Source organism: Zea mays, chromosome 3 (genome assembly GCF_902167145.1).
Source record: "Zea mays cultivar B73 chromosome 3, Zm-B73-REFERENCE-NAM-5.0, whole genome shotgun sequence".
Classification (NCBI taxonomy): Eukaryota; Viridiplantae; Streptophyta; class Magnoliopsida; order Poales; family Poaceae; genus Zea; species Zea mays.
Genome location: NC_050098.1, coordinates 200,043,012 through 200,054,136, shown reverse-complemented (window position 1 = coordinate 200,054,136; position 11,125 = coordinate 200,043,012).

Here is an 11,125-nt window from a genome sequence, read left to right as displayed (position 1 = left end):
AAAGAACCTATCATCGATCGGTATACCTTTTGATCTACGGATTTACCTCCCGTGTCGAGGTCGAGATGCCCATTAGTCCCCATGGGTGTCTTGATGGGCTTGGCATCCTTCATCCCAAACTTGTTGAGTATATCTTGAATGTACTTCGTTTGGCTAATGAAGGTGCCCTCTTGGAGTTGCTTCACTTGAAATCCTAAGAAATACTTCAACTCCCCCATCATTGACATCTTGAATTTTTGTGTCATGATCCTACTAAACTCTTCACATGTAGATTCGTTAGTAGACCCAAATATGATATCATCAACATAAATTTGGCATACAAACAAATCATTTGCAAGTGTTTTAGTAAAGAGAGTAGGATCGACCTTTCCGACTTTGAAGCCATTAGCGATAAGAAAATCCCTTAGGCATTCATACCATGCTCTTGGGGCTTGCTTGAGCCCATAAAGCGCCTTAGAGAGTCTATAGACATGGTTAGGGTACTCACTATCTTCAAAGTCGGGAGGTTGCTCAACATAGACCTCCTCCTTGATTGGTCCATTGAGGAAGGCACTTTTCACGTCCATTTGATAAAGCTTAAAGCCATGGTAAGTAGCATAGGCAAGTAAAATGTGAATTGACTCAAGCCTAGCTACGGGTGCATAGGTTTCATCGAAATCCAAACCTTTGACTTGTGAGTATCCTTTGGCCACAAGTCAGGCTTTGTTCCTTGTCACCACACCATGCTCATCTTGTTTGTTGCGGAAGACCCACTTGGTTCCTACAACATTTTGGTTAGGACGTGGAACTAAATGCTATACCTCATTCCTCGTGAAGTTGTTGAGCTCCTCTTGCATCGCCAACACCCAATCCTAATCTTGAAGTGCTTCCTCTACCCTGTGTGGCTCAATAGAGGAAACAAAAGAGTAATGTTCACAAAAATGAGCAACACGAGATCGAGTAGTTACCCCCTTATGAATATCGCTGAGGATGGAGTTCACGGGGTGATCTTGTTGTATTACTTGGTGGACTCTTGGGTGTGGCGGTCTTGGACCCTCATCATCTTCCTTGTCTTGATCATTAGCATCTCCCCCTTGATCATTGTCCTCCTCTTGAGGTGGCTCCTCTTGATCTTCATCATCATCATCATCTTGAGCTTGATCCTTATCTTGAGTTGGTGGAGATGCTTGCATTGAGGAAGATGGTTGATCTTGTGCATGTGGAGGCTCTTCGGATTCCTTAGGACACACATCCCCAATGGACATGTTCCTTAGCGCGACGCATGGAGCCTCTTCATCATCTAGCTCATCAAGATCAACTTGCTCTACTTGAGAGCCGTTAGTTTCATCAAACACAATATCACAAGAAACTTCAACTAGTCCAGTGGACTTGTTAAAGACTCTATAGGCCCTTGTGTTTGAATCATATCCTAGTAAAAAGCCTTCTACAGCCTTAGGAGCAAATTTAGATTTTCTACCTCTTTTAACAAGAATAAAGCATTTGCTACCAAAGACTCTAAAATATGAAACATTAGGCTTTTTACCGGTGAGGAGTTCATACGATGTCTTCTTGAGGATTCGGTGAAGATATAACCAGTTGATGGCGTAGCAGGCGGTGTTGACCGCCTCGGCCCAAAACTGATCCGAAGTCTTGTACTCATCAAGCATGGTCCTTGCCATGTCCAATAGAGTTCTATTCTTCCTCTCCACTACACCATTTTGTTGTGGCGTGTAGGGAGAAGAGAACTCATGCTTGATGCCCTCCTCCTCAAGAAAGCTTTCGATTTGTGAGTTCTTGAACTCCGTCCCGTTGTCGCTTCTAATCTTTTTTATCCTTAAGCCAAACTCATTTTGAGCCTGTGTCAAGAATCCCTTTAAGGTCTCTTGGGTTTGAGATTTTTCCTGCAAAAAGAACACCCAAGTGAAGCGAGAATAATCATCCACAATTACAAGACAATACTTACTCCCGCCGATGCTTATGTAAGCGATCGGGCCGAATAGGTCCATGTGGAGTAGCTCAAGCGGCCTGTCGGTCGTCATGATGTTCTTGTGTGGATGATGAACACCAACTTGCTTTCCTTCTTGACATGCGCTACAAACCCTGTCTTTCTCAAAATGAACATTTGTTAGTCCCAAAATGTGCTCTCCCTTTAGAAGCTTATGAAGATTCTTCATCCCAACATGGGCTAGTCGGCGGTGCCAGAGCCAACCCATGTTAGTCTTAGCAATTAAGCAAGTGTCGAGTTCAGCTCTATCAAAATCTAATAAGTATAGCTGACCCTCTAGCACTCCCTTAAATGCTACTGAATCATCACTTCTTCTAAAGACAGTAACACCTATATCCGTAAAACGACAGTTGTAGCCCATTTTGCATAATTAAGAAACAGAAAGCAAATTGTAATCTAAAGAATCTACAAGAAAAACATTGGAAATAGAGTGGTCAGGAGATATAGCAATTTTACCCAATCCTTTGACCAAACCTTGATGGGGATCTTGGTTTTTCTCGTAGGAGGAGAACATCCTTTTCTCCCCTGTCATGTGGTTTGTGCACCCGCTGTCGATGATCCAACTTGAGCCCCCGGATGCATAAACCTACAAAACAAGTTTAGGCCATGTTCTTAGGTACCCAAACGGTCTTGGGTCCTTTCACATTAGAAACAAGCACCTTGGGTACCCAAACACAAGTTTTGGAGCCCTTGTGTTTGCCCCCAACATATTTGGCAACTACTTTGCCTGATTTGTTAGTTAGCACATAGGAAGCATCAAAAGTCTTAAATGAAATGTTATGATCATTTTATGCAATAGGAGTTTTCTTTTTAGGCAATTTAGCACGGGTTGATTGCCTAGAGCTAGATGCCTCACTCTTATACATAAAAGCATGATTAGAGCCAGAGTGAGACTTGCTAGAGTGAATTCTCCTAATTTTGTGCTCGGGATAACCGGCAGGGTACAAAATGTAACCCTCGTTATCCTGAGGCATGGGAGCCTTGCCCTTAACAAAGTTAGATAATCTTTTAGGAGGGGCATTAAGCTTGACATTGTCTCCCTGTTGGAAGCCAATGCCATCCTTAATGCCATGGCGTCTCCCACTATAGAGCATGCTTCTAGCAAATTTAAATTTTTCATTTTCTAAGTCATGCTCATTAATTTTGGCACTAAGTTGAGCTATGTGATCATTTTGTTTCTCAATTAAAGCTAAGTGATCATGAATAGCATCAACATTAATGTCTCTACATCTAGTGCAAATTGTAACATGCTCAACGGTAGATGTAGAGGGTTTGCAAGAATTTAGTTCAACAATCTTAGCATGTAAAATGTCATTTTCATCTCTAAGATTGGAAATAGAAACATTGCAAACATCTAATTCCTTAGCCTTAGCAATTAATTTTTCATTCTCATTTCTAAGGCTAGCAAGAGAGGCATTCAATTTTTCAATCTTAGCATTTGAACTAGCATTATCATTTCTAAGATTGTCAATTGAATCATCACAAATATTTGATTTCTCAACCTTAGCACTTAATTTGGCATTTTCATTTCTAAGGTTGGAAATAACATCATGGCAAGTGCTTAGCTCACTAGATAATTTTTCACATTTTTCTACCTCTAGAGCAAAAGCATTTTTAACCTTAACATGCTTTTTGTTTTCTTTAATTAGGAAGTCCTCTTGGCTATCCAAGAGTTCATCCTTCTCATGAATAGCACTAATCAATTCATTTAATTTCTCCTTTTGTTGCATGTTTAGGTTGGCAAAAAGGGTGAGCAAATCATCCTCAACATCACTAGAGCTAGCCTCATCACTAGAAGTTGCCTATTTAGTGGAAGCTCTAGATTTTACCTTCTTCCTTTTGCCGTCCTTTGCCATGAGGCACTTGTGGCCGACGTTGGTGAAGAGGAGTCCTTTGGTGAGGGCGATGTTGGCGGCGTCCTCGTCGGAGGAGGAGTCGGTGGAGCTCACGTCGGAGTCCCACTCTCGGCAAACATGGGCATTGCCGCCCTTCTTCTTGCAGTACCTCTTCTTTTCTTTCCTCTTTCCCTTCTTGTCGTTATCCCTGTCACTATCACTAGACAAAGGGCATTTAGCGATAAAATGACCGGGCTTACCACACTTGTAGCAAACCTTCTTGGAGCGGGACTTGTAGTCTTTCCCCTTCCTTTGCTTGAGGATTTGGCGAAAGCTCTTGATGATGAGCGCCATTTCCTCGTTGTCGAGCTTGGAGGAGTCGATGTGGACTCTACTAGGTGTAGAGTCTTCTTTCTTCTCCTCCGTTGCCTTGAATGCAACGGGTTGCACATTGGGTGTGGAGGAGGCGCCTTGCTCGATGATTTTCTTGGAGCCTTTGATCTTCAACTCAAAGCTCACAAATTTTCCTATCACTTCCTCGGGAGACATTAGTTTATATCTTGGATCACCACGAATTAATTGAACTTGAGTGGGATTAAGAAAAACGAGTGATCTAAGAATAACCTTGACCATTTCATGGTCATCCCACTTGGAACTCCCGAGGTTGCGCACTTGGTTCACCAAGGTTTTTAGTCGGTTGTACATTGCTTGCGGGTCTTCTCCTTGGTTGAGCATAAAGCGACCGAGCTCCCCCTCGATCGTTTCCCGCTTGGTGATTTTGGTCACCTCATCTCCTTCGTGCGCCGTCTTGAGTATGTCCCAAATCTCTTTTGCGTTCTTCAACCCTTGCACCTTATTATACTCCTCTCGACTTAGAGAGGTGAGGAGTATAGTAGTTGCTTGAGAGTTGAAGTGCTCGATTTGGGCCACCTCGTCCTCATCATAATCTTCACCACCTACGGATGGTACTTGTACTCCAAACTCAACAACATCCCATATGCTTTTGTGGAGTGAGGTTAGGTGATATCTCATCATATCACTCCACCTAGAATAATCTTCACTGTCAAATGTTGGTGGTTTGCCTAATGGGACGGAAAGTAATGGAGTATGTTTAGGAATGCGAGGATAGCGTAGGTGGATCTTATTATACTTCTTGCGCTCTTGGCGCTTAGAAGTGATGGACGCGGTGTCGGATCTCGATGTAGAGGGCGATGAAGAGTCGGTCTCGTAGTAGACCACTTTCTTCATTTTCTTCTTCTCGACACTCTTGTGCGTCCTAATGCGTGAAGGGGATCCCTCCTTTTTGTTGTCGGACTCCCTTGATGGAGCCTTCCCATGGCTTGTGGCGGGCTTCTCACTGGTCACCATCTCCTTCTTGGCGTGATATCCCGACATCACTTCGAGCGGTTAGGCTCTAATGAAGCATCGTCCTCTGATACCAATTGAAAGTCGCCTAGAGGGGGGGTGAATAGGGCGAATCTGAAATTTACAAACTTTAAGCACAACTACAAGCCGGGGTTAGCGTTAGGAATATAAACGAGTTCGAAAGAGAGGGAGAAAACAAATCACAAGTAAATAAGATGAATGACATGATGATTTGTTTTACCGAGGTTCGATTCTTGCAAACATACTCCCCGTTGAGGTGGTCACAAAGACCGGATCTCTTTCAACCCTTTCCCTCTCTCAAACGATCACTTAGACCGAGTGAGCTTCTCTTCTCAATCAAACGGGACACTAAGTCCCCACAAGGACCACCACACAATTGGTGTCTCTTGCCTTGGTTACAATTGAGTTGGAATCAAGAAAGAATGAGGAAGAAAAGCAATCCAAGCGCAAGAGCTCAAATGAACACAAGTATCTCTATCTCACTAGTCACTATTTGATTGGAATTGTCTTTGGACTTGGGAGAGGATTTGATCTCTTGTTTGTGTCTTGTATTGAATGCTATAGCTCTTGTATGAGGTGTGAAGGCTGAAAACTTGGATGCAATGAATGGTGGGTGTTTGGGGGTATTTATAGCCCCAACCACCAAATGAGCCGTTGGTGGAGTCTGCTGTCGCATGGCGCACCGGACAGTCCGGTGCGCCAGCCACGTCACCCGACCGTTGAATTCTGACCGTTGGAGTTTCTGACATCTGGGTCACCGGACAGTCCGGTGGTGCACCGGACAGGTCCTGTAGACTGTCCGGTGCGCCTTCTGGCTCTGCTCTGACTTCTGCGCACACTGTAGCGCATTAACTGCTCTCTGCAGACGACCGTTGGCACGAAGTAGTCGTTGCTCCGCTGGCGCACCGGACAGTTTGGTGCTACACCGGACAGTCCGGTGAATTATAGCGGAGCGGCTCCCAGAATTCCCGAAGGTGAGCAGTTCGGAGTTGGGTTCCCTGGTGCACCAGACACTGTCCGGTGGTGCACCGGACAGTCCGGTGTGCCAGACCAGGGCACACTTCGGTTGTCTTTTGCTCTTTTTATTTGAACCCTTTCTTGGTCTTTTTATTGGTTTGTTGTGAACTTTTGGCACCTGTAGAACTCATAATCTAGAGCAAACTAGTTAGTTCAATTATTTGTGTTGGGCAATTCAACCACCAAAATCAATTAGGAAAAGGTGTAAGCCTATTTCCCTTTCACAAGGCTGCTGGCCCTGTCATCAAGCCCCTGCTGCACCTTTCGCAGGTTCTCCAAAGCCGCGGCCTGCTGGTCCCGCTGCTCCTCCAGCATCTTGTTGTAGGCATTCAGCTTCGATTGGAGCTCCGTGATGACCTCCTCCCTCTGGTCCAAGTGCACCTCTTTCTTGGCCAGCCTCTTCTCCTTCCGGGTCACCTCCAGCTCCCGAGCGAACACCTTCTAGAGGTCCTTCCAGTAGTCCTTGCAGTCCCGCTCAAGCTCGGACCGCTCGAAGGCGAACTAGCGGGACGCTGCCTTGGTGCGCTCCTCCAGCTGGGTACGCCAGTCGCTAAGGCGCTGGTGTTCGACCTCAAGCGCCTCCCACTCCCGCAGGATCGCCGCCCTAGTCTCTTGGAGGGCCTGATGGGCGTGAGACAGCACCCGGAAGAGGGGAATCGGCGCCGCTTCTGGATCAGATCCGGAGTGGGCGGTGGGTTGGTGCTGGATGTGCCCCCTACGTCGGCCTCGATAGTGGCAACAGGCGCGACTGGGGCATCCTCTACCGCTGCCGACGATGTACTCGACGGCATCGCCGTCGCTGAGGCTGTGGCAGCCGTCGGGGCAGTGGGGACCCCCTCCGCCTCTACGACACCGCTTGGTGTTGGCGCCGCTGCAGCCGGATCCACAGCTGGAGCCTGAGGGCCCGGTGGCACTGTCTCGGCGGTAGCAACCGGAGGCACGACATTGGACGCAGAAGGAGAAGAGGCACTGATGATCAAAGGATGGGTTTATACCTGTTGACATGATAACTAGACCAGTGAAGAAATAAAAAAGGGCTACACTTACTTGGGGCCCTGGACCTTCCAGCGACCCTAGAAGCGGGACGTTCGCTGCCCCTGCTGCCCCTGCTGTTGCTGCCCCTAGGGTGGCGGCAGCGAGCTCGATGGTGGTGGCGGTGGCGGTGGCGGCGGGTCTGATGGTGGTGGTGGAGGAGGACTAACGCGCCTCTACGCGCCCTGGGCCTGGGAGCCAGCCTCCTCGGCCCCGCCAGCTGTCCTCTGACGCTTCTGGGGGGGTCCGAATCAAGGGGCGGATCCGTGACGAAAGACCCGTCGGCGCGGCGCAGTCGGTGTCGCCTCTCCCTCCGACCTCTCGGTGGCACCCGGAGAGGAAGAGCTGCCCGCAGCCCCATTGCCCTTGTCCGAGGAGTTGGGGGCCGCGAGGGAAGCTCTGGAGCCCGCGTCAGCGGGCTGGGAACCTCCGGCCGGTACACCGGGAATATGGATCCCCCGGTGGGGGTCCCGGCCGCCGGTTTGGTGGATCGCCACGCCGCTCTCATCGAGGGTCGGCAGCCAGGCCAGCATCACCGACCGCAGCCCTAGATCATCGCAGAGCGGCGGAATGCCTTGGGGAGGTATCAAGGATTCGGGGATAAAGGCCTCACCAGTGATCCCCTTCACTAAAACCTTCAGCTCCTCCCAGGACAGGTCGGTCCCCGACCCACGCTGGATCCTGCCAATGTCACTGGGGCCGGTGATCCATCAACACAGACGCGGCCTCCCCTGCAACGACATGACTCGGCGCTTCAGGAAATCTCCGACCACGTGCATCGAGGTCAGACCATCAGCTGCCAGTTCCTTGATCCTGTCTAGTACGGGCTCGAACTCTGGCGCAAGGGACGGTTTGGCCCTCCATTGCTTCCGGTCGAGTCTTGGTCTATCGTTTGGCAGGGCAAGGCGGTCGTTGGCCTCAGCTCTGACGATCACCCAGTCATTGCGCTAGTTCCCCCACCTCGCGCCGCCAAGGGTGGCGATGTAGGCCACGATTGGATTTGACCTCGTCTAGAAATAGTAGGCACCGAGGTGGTCCTTGCCCTTCCCAGACCTCACCAGCACGAAGAAGTGGCGGAAGAGGGAAGTACAGGCCCCCACCCCCACCAAAATCTCGCAGAGGTGGACAAAGATGGCCACGTGGAGGATGGAGTGGGGCGTGAGGTGCTGGAGCTGGAGTCCGAATTCCTCCAGCAGCAGCAGGAAGAACGGCGAGATCGGCAGCGCCAACCCACAGGAGAGGTAGGAGACGAAGAGCACAAACTCCCCGGCGGCGAGGTCACCAAGGGGAGTGGTGTCATCCCGGATCCTCCCAGTGAACGCCAGCGCGCTCCATCCGAGCAGGCGGTGCACCACGTCGAGCGCCTGCTCAGTCTAGAAACACTCGGTATGAACCAGCGAGGTCATGGCGACTGCGGCGGCAGAAAGCAGAAGAGCGCGAGTGCAAAGAGGCGCAGAGGGCTCGGAGACGAAAGGGCGCAACAGTTGGAAAGAATGCGGAAGCGTGACTGCCGACCGCGAGTGAATCCCTTTTCAAGGAAGGCTCTCCCGCTCGCGCCCTAGGAAATCTCGTCCGACGCACACCTAGCGCCCGCAGCGACCCAGTCCCCGACATGCGGGCCGGGGTCCGCATGTCATACTCCTGGAGTACTGGTCTCCGAGTGCGGAGAAGGCGAACCACCACACGGGGAACGAACCACCGCACGACCGCGCGCCGCTTCGGGGCTACTACAGGAAGCTATTTTTCTAAACGAGGCGGCGGTAAGGAGGCGCCCCACGCATGACCCGATGGAACCGCCAGACGTGGGGCCGTGGGTCAGTCAGCTGCGGGGACAGATGTGGCAGTCGACGTGACCGAGGGCGAACTGACAGCGCATACGTCACCAGATGCACTGAGTTAATGCAGCGCTCGCAGAAGAGGCGCCCTAGTCACCAGTCATGCCACGTTGACGCGAAGTACAAGTTTTGGCCCCACCTGCAGGCTCGCATCCTCCCCTGATGTGGGCCCGGGGGGCCACTGTCGGTACCCTGAAACAGGGGTACCCCTTACTACAGTGTGAAGGTGTGGTGCCCATGCGGCTGCCTCTAGTCGCGTGGTAAAGAGCGCCCGACCCCACCACGTGGTCGACTCCCGGGTCGCCACGCGGCCAGAAAAGACGATATACTCCAGGGTATCAACAGTAGGTCCGAACCCCCATGGGGAAGTGCTGGACCCCTGTACGTACAGACCGGACCTCCGAGTAAGGTCCAGAACCTCCACGGGTGTGCCCAGACCCCTGGGATGGGCCCCGGATTCCCCTGTGCAGGGTCCGGGCCACGCACAGCAAGGTCGCAGGACAGAACATGCACGGGCCTTGGACAAGACCCAGGCGGGGGTCCGGTGACGACACGTATCCAGACCCAGTCTGGTGCGGACCTGTCCGCTTGCGCCACTGCTCCCGCCCGGGCGGAGACCCGATGCTGCCACATGGCCTACTACGCGTGACGTAAGCCGGGGGGCGGAGCCTGACGTAAGGCCTCCGGGTTACGCGGCTCCAGCATTTATTGAGGATAAGGCGTGCCGCATGTCCGTCCCGCTGATAGGCGATGCGCCTCCTCAGCATTTAATGTGCCATGTCCACTCCACTGGCAGGCGGCGACCAGGCCGTCCGGCATGCGGTGTGCCTGTCCATTCCGTTGGCAGGCAGTACGCCCGTGCTTCGGAGTGCACTGTGCTCATCATCACTCGTACGTTGCCAGGGAAGCTTCCGCTGCACGCTAATGCTACACAGACCACAGATATCAGGGCACAAGGAGATTGCACTGGCAACCATCATTAGTTGCTCCAAGTATTACATCCGTTATGTCCCTAGGCCCGGATGTCGGGGCACAGCACCCTTGTACGTGCCCCCCTTTAGCTATAAAAGGGGAGGCACACAACGTTACAAGATGGACACACTTAGACCCAGCTCAGGCTCACAAGTTCATACAAGCTCTCAAGCTCAATACAATCACACAGTGGAGTAGGGTATTACGCTCTGGTGGCCCGAACCACTCTAAATCCTTGTGTGTTCTTGTGTTTGTTCATCGCTTAGTAGACAGGCAAAACGCTTAGGCCCCTCATCTTAGGATTTAGGGCGGGTGCGTTCCTCCACCCGGCCGGAGAATTTCCTCTCCAACACCAGGATACGATCATCTTTGGAGATGGGAACCAAGGCAAGGTCAAAGGTTTGGGCAAGATAGCCATCACCAACGAGCACTCCATATCGAATGTATTTCTAGTAGAGTCGCTTGGTTACAACCTTCTGTCTGTAAGTCAATTGTGTCACATGGGTTACAATTGTCTTTTTACAAACGTTGATGTATTTGTCTTTAGAAGGAGTGATGGTTCATTAGCTTTTAAGGGTGTATTAGACGACAAACTCTACTTAGTTGATTTTCGAAAGAGGAGGCCGATCTAGATGCATGCTTAATAGCAAAGACTAGTATGGGCTGGCTGTGGCATCGCCGTCTAGCACATGTTGGGATGAAGAACCTTCATAAACTTCTAAAGGGAGAACATGAGTTAGGACTAACCAATGTTTGTTTCGAGAAAGATAGGCCTTGTGCAGCATGTTAGGCAGGGAAACAAGTGGGAAGCACTCATCATAGCAAGAATGTGATGACAACATCAAGACCACTGGAGCTTCTTCACATGGACCTCTTCGGACCCGTTGCCTACCTTAGCATCAGGGGAAGTAAGTACGGTCTTGTAATTGTTGATGATTTTTCCCGCTTCACTTGGGTGTTCTTTTTGCAGGATAAATCGGAAACCCAAGGGACCCTATAGCGCTTTCTATTGAGGGCTCAAAACGAATTTGAGCTAAAGGTGAAAAAGATAAGGAGCAACAACG